General features: G+C 38.5%; 1 protein-coding gene across 1 annotated transcript in view; it reads left to right on the top strand.

Moving 5' to 3' along the window:
• Positions 1-15,040, top strand: part of LOC149797294 (uncharacterized) — an 88,567-nt gene that overhangs the window by 46,291 nt on the left and 27,236 nt on the right. The gene's annotated exons all lie outside the window — the stretch shown is intronic.

Consider the following 15,040-nt stretch of genomic DNA (forward strand, 5'->3'; position numbering starts at 1 on the left):
CTGACAAAACCCATACATGTTAGTTATGGGAAAATTTGAATGAAGGATGACAGAAGATGACACTCCCTCATTTGATTGCACTCAGAATACTCGCAATCCTGCTTAACTCAGGGTAAGTGTAGACCCCATTTTTCTTTAAAAGGTCTTTCAAAAATTGGCCCCTGTTTGATGAATGTAAATAAAATTGTGCTTCAAATTGGTAAATGGGGCTTTGGAATATTTGTTTTGACATCCAAAATGGCAGTTAATGGCTAGAAATTTGAATCTGCATCATGAAATTCACACCATTTTATGATTAGTCATGTGTTTTGTTAAATTTTCTTTACAAATAAATTCCTGGGATTCTGTAGATAATAATATGTGATGAAATATAAAAAAATTAAAATGGTAGTGGTACTGGTGGCAATGCTTTTTGGGAAATAAATAAATAACCCTTTTCAAGTGATATTTTGTGTTTCATTTCTTATATTTTTGGTTCAACTATAATCATCATAAATGTGATAATGCCATCATTTATTCAAATGTGAAATGTGTTTATTGGCCATTACACTGATGCTGGCAAGCGTTTCCATGATAACAAAATTAAGTGAGAGGCCCTGAGTGGCTGTGTGGTCTAAAGCGCTCACCCTTATGGATCAATACCATCTCACCTCTGTCTGCATGGGTTCGAGTCTTGGGTTCGGCCAATGTGGGTATGTGAGAAAGCTTGCCAATAGCTTCTCGTGAGTTGGTGGTTCTTTCCGGGGTTCTTTCCAGGGTTTTCTCCAGGATATTCCTCCACCATTTATACTGGCTGCCATATATAACCTATCTTGTGCTGAAAAATTGAATTATACCCTACAACAACAACAACACCAACAAAATTGAGTGGTGACTTTTAATCTCAACCTTGTGGAAGTGTTTGTTGCACTGTTGTAATCAGTTAAATACTGTTTTGTATTATCACATTAATTATGTCTCTTGTAGCAAATCAAGTAAATGGGTAGAATAAAAAAGTTAAAGGGGATTCAGTTCAGATTGTACTTTTGTAAGAGCTAGCAGTCAAGGTGATATGTCAAGTCGACTCATTTCAGTTGACTGTTTTAAATAGTATTATGTTAGTAACATATTTAAACAGGGTTCCCCTGGGTCCTGGAATCCTGAAAAAATATTGGAATTTAAAAAATTTCAAGGGCCTTGAAAAGTCGTAGAGTTTCTCAAAACTTTGCAAAGTTTGGAAAAGTCAAGGAATTTCTGACATAGGAGTAAAAAAGTTGATAACTGTTAATTTCAGATAGCACAGAGCACTGATTAAAAATACTTGTTTCAGAAACAACACAATTATGATTGATAAATGCTTCTTGACTTTTGTGAAATGGCCCTGGAAAAGTTTTGGAAAAGTCATGGAATTTGTTTTTGTTAAGTCTAAGGGGCACTGTTTAAAGTATCTGCCAGTAACATGATAATTGGTTTATCCTACTCATTTGCAAATGTGATCATAATTGTCAAGAGAATGAGGCACATGGCATGCTAGAAGTATATGTTTAGTTTCAGAGACGGGGTTCATTACGGAGAACCAGGTTCTAAAGTTTGTAGTGAAATTTAAATTCATCAATAGGCACTCAGATCTCAAGCTTGCTCAAAGATGAGCAAGAATTTTACTATTACAGTGTGACCCTGCTATATAGCATGCACCGTTAAAATTCGGAAACAGCACGGTTGCGGCATTGCTCCTGAAATTTTATATGCATGTGATTTTCTCACACACAAAAGAAATTCTTTCTTAAAGTATGAAAAATTGTAAAAAGTTGATTATCGTTTTGGAGAAGAGATCGCGCATGAATAATACAAGATGATCATAGCGTGGCTCTTGAAATAGTTTTTTCTTCTTTACGAAAAATAAAGTGTAAAAAGTTTTTTCTGGGATCACGCAGGGCTTCACCAATGTCACAAACAGCAATTTTATTTTCCTTATTGGCTGAAAAGTATATCTTCTGCTGATTTTTTTATTGGTGACATTGTTGGGGCTGTTTAAACTTGTATATACAACCATTGGTTTGAAGTGGAAAAATTCAGAGGCCCCATGAAAGGAAGCTGCAAACTTTTTATAAAATGCACTGAAATTTATCTATTGTTACATAAACAATTTCTTTGTCCATATTGACAAACCATCTTAACAGTGCATTGTTATATCATAATCTGCTTATGTTGACATCGAGTATGAGTACTGTATGTTGTGAAATATCCACTTTATTTGTTGTTGACATTTCTGGTAGTGGAGATCAACTGAACAAGGCCTTATCTTGTAATCTTTCATCGAATTTTTGGCCGCTCGCTAGTAATTAATATATTTTTATAAACTGACATTTGTGTGTGGATGGTAAGTGAAATTCCTCTTCTTTCCACTCAGAATTAAATCATTCAGAACACCCACATTTTCTGTACTAATCCTTGTCATCAGACCAGAACACCTGCATCTCTATTGTTCATAAATGACCCTTTGTTAAATTTGTAATGGATGAGTGGAAGGCAGCATCAATCTGCTACCACAAATGTATTTAAAAAAACCACAAAAAAACCCCAACAAAGCAAACATCTTACTTGTTGGTCTATTGTAACTACAATTGACCAGATGATGACCAATTCTTTTTTTGAAAATGTACCCAGATAAAATAGTTTGCTGAAATTTCAAAGGAAACATTACCTTTGAAGCACTGACTGTTATGAAAACATACCAAGCAAATGGAACAAAAGATCAGTCTCAATCATGCAATACAATTATTTGATGTTGCCACCACAATAAGAAATGGGCATTTGTTTGGTTCTCCAAAGCTGGCCTTTAGCAGTGACTTCAATAATGCATGCACCTTTCATCAAAGAAAGCTGACTACAATCTTCAATAAAAACAAAGAACGTTTCTTCAAAAAAGTCAGTACCAAACTTAAATAAAAGCAATGGAATCTGATGGATTTTTTCATTTTCCAATGTGACTGGAACACATTTACTGTGCCATGAAAGTTTCCTTTTTGCAGGGAAAAAGTTTATGCTTATGAACGCTACCAACAGCGCTTAAAACACAAACTAACTTTTACCGACTTTGGATGTACTGAAAAGTAAATGTGCTTCATCATTTGTTACATGATTGTGCTATGTATATCTTCTGAATTCAGGCCAGATGACTGTGACAAAATTATTGAATATTTTAAGTCTCTGTGTGTGCATTTTTTTGATGGAATTACTTGTGTTGTGGATTTAATGTATGTGATTAGATTAGCAGGTGAGTACACGGCATTGATACTCTATTCATGCTATACATAAGACATGTATATATAAACAGTATACACGTATATGAACCAATCCACAGTTCTCTAAATAAAGTAAAATATTATATATGCCTTCTCTGTTTTCACTACAGGTGTATTTCCCATTTAATATGCATTGATTTAAGATGGTAACTGTGCCAATGAAGCATGTATTTTACCATGCGCATTTATTACCTATACCCCCCTGCAAATTTTGTGAGGTACATGCATATTTTTCTTCAGCTGACTAACCTGGATGCTTATAACATGGTTCGGTCTTCTGTGGCTCCCAACTACTGTGTTATAGCAGGGTCACACTGTACTTGCAATGAAATCACAGCATCAGAATTTTTCTAATTGAACAGCGACAAATAAGTTTTGCCATTCTTGTTGCTTGATATGAATGTTATCTTTTTGAGAAAATATTCTTGTTTTGTTCTGAATCAACAATAATGCTAGAAGTTTGCACATTGACATGCAGAAACAATGACGTAATACCCAATGTTTTTAATAGCACAAATGTAATGTGTATTACACCTATCAGAGTAATTTAAACAAACATGGTACCCAGGGAAGGCCTGTTTAAAAAGTTATGCCAGGGTACTCTGGTTACTCAGGGAGTTCATATGAAAATGATACAAAAAGCTCTAAATTGCATCTTTGGGCGACTACTCCACATTAAAAGTGTCTTCCCTGGGTTCCAAGCATATTTTACTGGAACAGTCCTTAACATTTTGTTAACATGCTATCAGCAATTTAACCAGCTCCCCACCTCCCCTCTCCTCACTGTTGATATCCAGCCATTTCTTAATTTTTTCAGTGGTACCTTGGTAACTCATGCTCTAGTTTGTGCTCTGATTTATATTAACCAATGCAACAGCAGCTAAATTTGAAAATAGTGGACAATTGAGTTTGCAATCAGTCATAAGTGTCCTAGATGTTTTAGTGGTATAGTTCTGTAGGCTTAAAAGAGAGTTTTAACTTGAGAAAATTATGCCTTAAATTTTTATTTTCATTTTGAATTTGAGATAAATAATTGCACACATCTGCATTTATTCATTGCAATGCTATCCAGTCTGCAGGATAGGTGGCAGGATTAAGGATCAATATAGGTGTCAGGATTAAGGATCAGGATAGGTGTCAGGATTAAGGATCAGGATAGGTGGCAGGATTAAGGATCAGGATAGGTGGCAGGATTAAGGTCACTAGGTTATTAAGCATGGTAATTTTGTCAATTGAACAGCTTGAGAATTAATGAGGCATTGTAGGAAACTACCTCTGTATGAAAGATGATTAATGTTTTCAGGCATCTGACTCTTGTGCTATCCGTACCGATTAAGTACATCCTGGAAACCTCTCTCAACCTATCTGTTCTCATCAGTGAGGCTATGTAATAAATTGACTCAAGTTGTTTCAGTTGCTGGGTTTTAATGCTGACAAATGTTCTCAAAAACTGCTCAAGAGACTCAAATTGACAGAAAGCATCCTGGCATAGGGGGCTGTTCATTTTATACAGCTGATGCTGATTTGTCATCAGATATGGCCACCATTACTGAAAAAAGAAAAATCTTTAAACATTTTCATTTCAGTAACATTTGGACTTTGATAGACCATCCCTGGCAGAATGCATCTTGCATGTAAATCTTTAAAGTTTTTTCAGGTGATGCCAATCAGCTGTCAAATGTGGCTACCATTGCTTAAAATAGGTAACCTTTACATGACTTCTCAAAAATTTCTAATCAGAATTTGACCATATTTGACCGACAGCATCCTCATGAAGTACTTTCAGATTTTACAAATGATGCCACTCTACCATCAATATAGCCACCATTACCAAAATTAGAAAACCTTGAAACACCTTTTTTCTTTAGATGTTACTCAGTCATAATACATTAGGAGTTTATGATCTCACAAATCCATCCCTCCCATAGTTAACTTTTTCAGCTGTAAGAAATAGACCAAAGTTTTCTGCCCACATAGTGGAAGTCGGACTAGAGTTAATATCCCTTGGATATGGTGATTAGCTGCAAATCCCATCCATACTAAACATAGTATACTCCAACACTGTGTTATCGTGGGTGTTATATAATTGCGGCAAACAGGATTTCCCTAGGGATTTTCAACATGTGACACCTAGCGGTCGTTTACCAATATAAAGCTGGAGCCAGGAAGTATGAATATCTGTCAAGAGCACAGTTTCCATAAAAATGTCAACACCTTTGGTAAGTCTACACCGAAAAACGCTGAATCCCACATTTTTGTAAACTACATGCAATCCCATTGATCACCATATACAAAACTCCTATCTAACTTATACATACATCAGTCTTGGTTATGAATTATACTCAGCATGTGATATTCAGTTTGATGCATATAGGTCATATTCTGGTGGTAATGAACATGTCATAAACAGGCTGTGCTTGGAAATTCATTCTATGGTAGCTAATCAGCCCCAAACTTGATAAAATATACTTCTGATCATATATATACATACACACACACACGTATGTCAATTATCATTAGAGATCTATTTTTATATGTCTTTTAGAATCAACATCTAAAGATATCAAGGTGACAGTATAATTCTACAGATTTACAGAGTACATTTAATGCAACTCTTGAAGGCATGTTGGTATACCATGCAGCTAGGCAGTTGGGTGTGCCAGAGTCCACCCTTGGAGATAGGACTAGAGGAATTTTCAGTGATAATGAATAGCGTCAACTGGTAAATCATCACAAGTATATGGATGAGATCGGATCCAAATACACCAAGACATTGTGCACTATGTTGCAGCAGACTAATTATGCAGTTTGTTGTGGAATGAAAGATCCAAGTGATAGACCATTGAGTGATCGCTGGTTTTATGGGTTTATGTGTAGATGGCCAGAGTTAAACCTGCCAAGCCAAAGAAACCATTTATGTTGTGTGCAAAATGTGCTTCAAGGAAAGTAATAAACTACTATTTTAAAGGAGCTATCAAGTATCCTTGAGTCGACAGTTTAAGAGACAGGCCAGAAAGAATATTTAACATTGATGAAACTGGAATCAACTTGACGCATTCCCCATCAAAAAGTTGTATGTGGGAAGGATACTAATCAAGGCACAAGCAATAGCACCATCAAGATCACAGAATGTAACCATCATTTAGTGTACATGGCAGTGCCATTGGAAACCACATCCTACCATACTTTGTATTCCCCAGGAAGAAGTGGAGTGGTCAATTTTCAAAAGGTGCTCCTCCTGGCTCTGTTGGTGACATGTCAAATAGTGATTGGTCCAACTGACATATTTCATAGTTACACCACCAAACACTTTGCAAAGGATAGTGGAATAGTTGACAGAAATAATTCACTGCCCACCTTCATTTACATAAATTATATATATCTTTATCACTTCTTGACTGGGCAAAGAAAAATATTATTATTTAATTATTTATAAGAGGTTAAAACAATGAGTTAAACATAAGCAACAAAACAAATTCAGTTATTGAATGTGTATTTCTGGACCACATCATCGACAGATGGGCTACATCATTTCAATTCATCTTTAAAAGCTACAATTTCACAGCGTTCTACAGATGTTAGGTGTTACTGAGGGAGTTGAGTGGTGGTGGTGAATAACAATTATCTATTTACCAAATTTTGTATCCAGTTACTGCTAATATGATCACACCATGAACAGTTATATCTGGTTAAGCATTTCAGCCCTATTTCTAACTATTCCTAGCTTTTTTCTTTCTAAGACAGTGTTTTTCTAACTTTATTAAAACAACGAACTTGCATGATGCACATGTCAGTGCTATTTTGTTCTTACCTGCTCTGGTTGCTAGCACATTCACTGAATAATGATTACTGATCTGTTTCATATTTGCAGTCAGCGACTGAAATTTCATCCAGTCATGTGGACATTTTCAAAAGACATTTAATTATTTATTAACATCCATTTTGTGGTAAGTTTATGTGATGCATCTTAATCACTGACCAGAGGGTAACATAGGTAACTCATATAGCCATTTATATTGTTCACTAGTATCCAATTTTGTCTCAGTTAAGTTTTGGTCAGATAAACAAACTCTAATGGGAAGGTAAATAAGTACACTATCAAAGAGGAGGAGGATGTCATTAAGCCTAGCTGCTGACACCATTTTGAGAAATTCCCTAGGGAAGAAGAGAGTGCTCAAGCTGAAAAGACAAGTATATTAACCAAGGCATTACATACAGCCCCAGCTCTGCCTTCAACTCCACATCCCAAATCAAAGATCAGCAGAACTATTATGTCTAATAATGATTAGGTATGACAGCCCTTCTACACATCCTATCACATTTGAGGCAGATCAACAGTGGTCAGCACCTGTTCAGATGATTAATTTCATCTGATGTGATCAGGGACTGTTTACTGGTCTGCAATATCCCCATACCCATCCCAGTACAGTAAAGAGGGAAATGACATACCAGATTCTGTAATCAAAGACAGGAATTGCCTACATTAATGCCCTAGGGGACTAATTCTGATAATCCAATATTGCATGTCTTGTCCAGGCACTCACAGGAAAGGACCCATGCAGTACAGTGCCATGATGAACTGATTTTTCTCTATGGTCAGTTTATTTTATTTTGCAAGGTAGTCCTCCTCATAAGGCATTATGATTAGATAAGTGTTTTTGAAGATGGAATAAACATATTTTTATTTTAAAAAATTGGTTTTCCAATATTGGTGAATAGAACTTGTCCAAAATTGACAGAATTTCATCTTAACCACAAATTATACCAGTCTACCATCACCACTGTGACAAAATATAAAAAAAAAAGACTTTAAATGACATGAGAAAGAAACTTTATAGAAACCATCTTGGTATGAAAACTTTCAGATTTATATAACAGATGCTAATCTATAATTGGATATGGCTGCTGCTAATAAAAATAGAAAAACTTTTTAAGCAACTTCTTCTTAAAGACCATTCAACTGAATTTGATCAGATTTGGCATCTACCTGGAGGGCTTTCAATATATATTGTACTGATGTTGATCTACCATTAGACATGACCAGCATTAATAAAATTAATTAACCTTTTAACCTTTCTTCACTAAAATTGCTTGATAGAATTTAACCAAATTTTACAGAGAACCTCTCTGCCATAAAGATAATAAACAAATAATAATAATAAATTAAGGAGGCCAGTTTGCCATCAGACATGTCTTAAAATAGCAAAACCTTTAAATGACTTCTTAAACTTACTCCAAGGAATTTGACCAAACATTACTGACAGGATTTTGTCAGAAAATGGCTGTTAGATTTATACACGTTATACCACAAAAAAGTAGAAAAACATTTGCACAACTTTAAAACAAATACTAATAAGAATTGACTAACTTTGACACAAAGCATCTTTTTGTAGGGGTTTATAAATATTTTACAAATTATGCTCAAATGCCATTAGATATGTTTGAAGGTTTTACTAGAGACAGATGCAAAAAACATCACTGGAAAAAATTTCAACAGAAAGTAAATATTTTACTGACCAAGATTTCTTAGCAAACTGCTCAAGCATTTGGCATTGAGATGGATGCCAGCTAGGTGAGTGATCTTGTGCCTAAGTCTTGCTATGTTAACAAGGATAAAACTTGCATCACTGAAGAAAATATTTTTACATTTGTTGTACTAATAAATGCTCTTTGCGCCAAGTCGAACACTTCAAATTCCCTTCTTTTCACCTATGTAATCATCAGTTTTGTTCTCATTCTCATTGGAAATGGAAGGACTTTACCACCAAGTCAGCTCCAGTCTAAAACTCTCCAAACTTATTAGCTTTCCATTGTAACAGGATGAAGCTGGGTTGAAATTGGATTTTAACGAAGACAGTGAAAACTGTTTCATAAATAAGATGTTTAGTTATAATGTAATTAAATGATGAATAAATCCAATGAGCAGCAGGGGGGGCGAATCCGACATTTTGTCCAAACGTTATTTGGCTTAATTAGTACTTTCTGCACTCAGCGGATCCGGTGTCGTCAGCGCCTGGTAAAAAAAAAACGACGTCGTCGTCGTTGTCATCGTCGAGGGGCCAAATCGACAATTGTCCGGACGTCATTTGGTTTAATTAATACCTTCTGCGCGCCGATCCCCAGCGTCGTCAGCGTCCGGTAAGCACATCGACGACCGCGTCGATGTCATCGCCCCCCCCCCCCCCCCCGCTGCTATGATCTTACAAACAGAGTGATCACTAACTCCTCCTCTTGTAAATCAATTAGGTTATTTGACTGATCTGTAATTCTAAAATTAATTCTCGTTAAAAACCGATTATGGCATCTCATATAGACCGGATTAATCGGACTCTCAACGATAAAAAACCCCGGAGGGGCTGTTGGTGAAAACGAATAAAGGATATACCCCTGTTGAGCTTGATTTGATTGCTTGGTATCCACCTGGTAACTCCCTTCGATAACATCACACACCAGATTGATTGCTATCACCGATGCAATATTTACGTTGTGTGGAGCAATATGCCTACCACCATCTCCGTTATCGTATCTGAGGATAGTTGATGGGGGGGGGGGGCGTCCGCGGGTGGATTCTTAGGCCATCCTAGTATGGTTCTTATTGAACTGTTATAAATATCAACCATATACCCCGGTGTGCTTATTTCAATCGTCGACGATAACGTCGGTTCATGAACCGTAATAGCGATTTTTGATTCTTTTCCTGTGATCGATTTTATCCTGCGTTGAAATTCCTTATTGATTTGTTCTATTTGGTATGACCCGGTTGGTATTGTAACCTCATTCCAGTCTGGGGTCCCATCGGGCTTATTTGTCCATGCAAAAACCAGCGAGTTATTAGGTTGTTGTCCGTTAAATGCGTCCGCTCGGATATTAGGCCAACTGTGATATACTCGCAATTTTGCCAGCGCTATTTCCTTCACTGGAACCGGCGACGGGAAGTTCACACTGAATTCTGGCTTCGTTGACGTTATCGATATCATATTTGTTTGTACCGGAGTGGTGTTCTCCGCGATCCGCTGAAGTAATTGAGACCCTTCGGGGTTCAGCGACATTATTATTATTCGTTGTCTTTAGTGTCTAATTTTAACAACCAGGTGGTTCCGGCTTCCAGTTAAAAATCCTCGATTTTTGACATCGCGGAGCTATACAACTGGACCATCGTGGAGAATTCAACATCGGATATGAACAAATTATCAATCGATAACGAGATCAACCCGGATAATTTCGAGTACGCGTCGGATACTATTTGATGTTTTACTGTATACTCGTCGAGTTTTTTCTGAAAACACGATGATATCTTTTTAGTGATTGCGTTGGCGACTCCAGCAATTGTTGTCATCGCGGAGATAGCGATTGGAACAGCGATCGGGGCTATCGTGGTTACCGTGGATAAAATAACACCGGTACCGGCTACTATACCCGACACCGAGTACACGACCGCGTCGATGGTGGTTATTTTTCCGCGGTATTTTTTTATTTTTGCGCGGTATTGTTCGGAAAGCGTTTTCAAATTCGCGGAGAATTCTTTTGCGGTATCGAATCGATATTGATGTGACGTCGGTGATACCTCTGATTCAATTACCCTGGTGGTCATTTTTATTTTAAAAGAGCTAGTGTTTTCAATTACTTACTTAGATCAACTGCAAATTCTGCATACCATGTGATGTTTGTCCTAAATAGACTGCTATCAACGGCCTTAATTATAAACCGTTCAATTGTATCCTTGTCAATGATTGTTGATATTGTATTGTTAAACCCGGATGAACTCGACGATGATATACTGAACTGCATCGCCGAAATCAATGTCAATCGATAAATGCCCTTAACAGTTGCGGTAATATTTACTGTATTCTGTGTAGGAGTCCAATCGAATGATCCATGCCGAATTGTGTATACTGTGTTGATGGTGTTCTCATGAGGGATTTTTATTTTTTCGAATTGCTCTGCTACTCTCGGTAGTCCGTCTTTAATCGTTTCAACATCAGTTTTGATTATTTCTATTTCCCGCCGACTCGCGTCTATATTATTCTTGTTCGCTGCAACCCTAGTAATGAGTATATCTATTTCCTGTATATGCGCGTCCACATCTTTTTTGTTCGCTGCAACCTTAGTAATGAGTGTATTTATTTCCCCTCTATACGCGTCTATACTTTTTTTGTTCGCTGCAACATCAGTTTTGATCGTTCCTATTTCCCCTGTATGCGCGTCTATATTCCTTTTGTTCGCTGCAACATCAGTTTTGACTGTTTCTATTTCCCCTGTATGCGCGTCTATATTCCTTTTGTTCGCTGCAACATCAGTTTTGATTGTTTCTATTTCCCCTGTATGCGCGTCTATACTTTTTTTGTTCGCTGCAACATCAGTTTTGACTGTTTCTATTCTCCATCCATGCGCGTCTATATTATTCTTGTTCGCTACAATATCAGTTTTGATCGTTCCTATTCTCTGTTCATGCACGTCTATACTTTTTTGTTCGCTACAATATCAGTTTTGATCGTTCCTATTTCCCCTGTATGCGCGTCTATATTTCTTTTGTTCGCTGCAACATCAGTTTTGATCGTTCCTATTTCCCCTGTATGCGCGTCCATATTTCTTTTGTTCGCTGCAACATCAGTTTTGATTGTTTTTATTTCCCCTTCATACGCGTCTATACTTTTTTTGTTCGCTGCAACATCAGTTTTGATCGTTCCTATTTCCCCTGTATTCGCGTCTGTATTTCTTTTGTTCGTTGCAACATCAGTTTTGATCGTTCCTATTTCCCCTGTATTCGCGTCTGTATTTCTTTTGTTCGTTGCAACATCAGTTTTGATTGTTCTTATTTCCCCTCTATACGCGTCTATATTCCCTTTGTTCGCTGCAACATCAGTTTTGATTGTTCTTATTTCCCCTGTATGCGCGTCTATATTCCTCTTGTTCTCTGCAACATGAGTTTTGATTGTTTTTATTTCCTGTCCATTCGCGTCTACATTTTTTTTGTTCGCTGCAACATCAGTTTTGATTGTTTTTATTTCCTGTCCATACGCAGTGATATCATTTATAGTTGTTGTAATCTCATCCGGTTTGGTATTTTTTTTACCAAAGAATTTATCAAAGTTGTCATCGATCCTGTTAACATTTTTCCGTACCGAGGTAAATTGGCCCGACAGCGTTGTAAAACCGTCTCGGATTAATGTTATCGTCGATATATGTTCACCCGGTTTGAGTCGTCCGTCGCCGGTATACAACGCGATAGCGTCCTCGGCGGCATCACGCTGTCGTATTAAAACGTCATCCAGCGACACATTACTGGATTTCAATTTACCCTGGCGGTCTTGAAATACAACTATTTCGCCTGGGTCAACACTTGTTAAATTCAACGTATCAGCGATTTCATCCTCGATTAGTTTTTTTATGTCATCGGTGGCGAGCGTTTCCGTGGATTCTTTCAGCGCCGAAACCGGTCGTCCCCAAATATCAATCATCGTTATTGTAAAAAAAAACGGCGTTTCTAATTAACCCGCCGGGCCTCTACGACCCCACTAGTGTATTCGTTTACAACCACATGAGGTGGTTTTCGCGATGATGAAATCGCCGCGAGTACGTTCAATACCTCACGGCCGCATATCGGTGGGTCGCTTAACTGCTGTGTTGGCAGCGTGGAATAAAAAACCCGGGCTGAACACGTCCGGATATACCGCATGAACTCGTTCGGCGGGGCTAACCCGTATGAATCAAAATAGACGATCGCACGCGGATCAATCGCGTACGCAACCCAATGAGTCCCCGCTCCGGAGGACCCATCGAGGTTAATTATGCCTGTTTCAATATTCCTTGGTGCCGCCGGTAATTGATCCCTCATAAAAACACCCCTGAAGTTTTTTATCGCTAGCGCGTTCGCGGCGTCTATTAAATCAAAATTAGACATAGGAGTCATTGACCCCCGGGTCAATAAACGGTTCCCGGTAGTCTTAGACCCTTTCCCGAGTACCATGAATACGGGGTTCCCGGTAGTCTTAGACCCTTTCCGGCCACGGATCGTTTTTTTTTATAGCCTTTCCCGGTTGCCTTCTTCAGTGCCATCCCCGCCGCGGTACCAACGGCCCCTAACGCAGTCGCCTTAGCCACTGCTGGGGCCGCCGTGGCAATCAATGCCGGAATCGCGGCTAACAGCGGAAATATCCCGCCGGTCTTTTCCATGTTTTTGATTGCTGCGGCTGAAAAATCTATTTGAACGCCCTTTTTATTCTTCATCGCATTATTGAAATGTTTTATTTGACGCGCCGTCAACGATATCTTATGATTACCACCCGCCATCTGCGATGGCTTCAGCGTTATTGTGGTCCCGCATTGCTTAGCCGACTTTGATCGTAATTTCTTGACTTGACCATCAGTCAACTCTACACTGACGACACTATACGACATTTTATTGTAAACGTGTTTGTGCTTTCAATTACATGTTTTCCACTGGCGCATCAACGATTCTCATTCGTCCACCAACGCCTTCTAGCAGCATTGATTTATCGCTGAGAATGACAGCAACCGCTCTATAATTGGCACCACCCGGGGCTATACGAGCTCGGAAGTGTATATCAACGACGGATTGTCTCGTTAAATCAAGATGCTCCAACGAAAAATAATAAATCGGATACAGGTTTTTAAAATCAAGTTGCGATATTTGCAAACCAGTGTCGACGTTTTGATCACGACCCATATATGACAGCAATCGATGATACACACGTGCGATATGGTTGTCGCCGTAATTAAGCTGTATATCCTCGGATGGTTCCTGTTGTCCGTTTATTCTCAGCGAAACATCCCTGACTCCTAATTGATCAAATATCATATGGCTGCGTTCTTGATTACCCAATCGTTCCCTATTCTGTAGCGCTATGAATATATGACGCGGGGCTGAAACACCCTGTTTTGACGCCAAGTGCCATGTAAACGTATCGGCGACGTTATCCTCTTTAGCATCAGTTGTTACCGCTAGCCAACTCAACAACGATTTTCCTCCCTGTTCCATAAATGCTAACAATCGTGCTTCCGTGGTAACTGATGGAGTCAGCACCGGCATCCACAATGCCATTTTAGTTAAAACAACCTTACCGGCAGCGACGCCAGCAGCACGCCATATTGCATTGTTATCATCGCCCCTTCGCGTCAGCGCGATTGTATGTTTAGCCCCATAGATGACTTTTCTAACATTTCTGCAGAATCCAAATATGTGATGGAGTGGAATCGCGCATGAAAACTGTCGGCGTGGTCTTTTTAGCATCAATATTCGTGCTGCGAATCCCATATTGTAATCATTGTTGATACTCTTTATAATATTGAAATTAGCGCCTGGTCTTGGTCTGCGGTCTGGGTTATTTGCTTCAGCCTGTGGGTCAGTTGCGGTATCTCTTTCCACCAGCACGTTGATGTACTGAAAATGATCAGCGTTATCGGTGGTGTCCTTTGCAAACATCATAGATGGGCCCGTCGATCTTGTATAATCATCCGAGTATCTCGCTAACCCAATTATCGTTGTTGCAACATCAACCTCGCGTTCTATTGATTCAATTTCTCGCCCGTCAATAAGATATCTGGCACTCTCAAATAACGCCATGATACCGTTGTTAACGAAGCCAACTCGAACACGATCGTCATCTGCGTATGGTGCATTATCGGCGGCATTTGTCACGAGTTCTCCCTCAATTTCGATAAATGCTTCACACGGCAGAAAATATTTACTGGTATCTTGGACTTGAAGTTCAATTCGCGATCGTAGGTCCGGTTGC

The sequence above is a fragment of the Sinohyriopsis cumingii genome, chromosome 6, assembly GCF_028554795.1.
Source record: "Sinohyriopsis cumingii isolate HCF-2022 chromosome 6, ASM2855479v2, whole genome shotgun sequence".
In the NCBI taxonomy this organism is placed as follows: Eukaryota; Metazoa; Mollusca; class Bivalvia; order Unionida; family Unionidae; genus Sinohyriopsis; species Sinohyriopsis cumingii.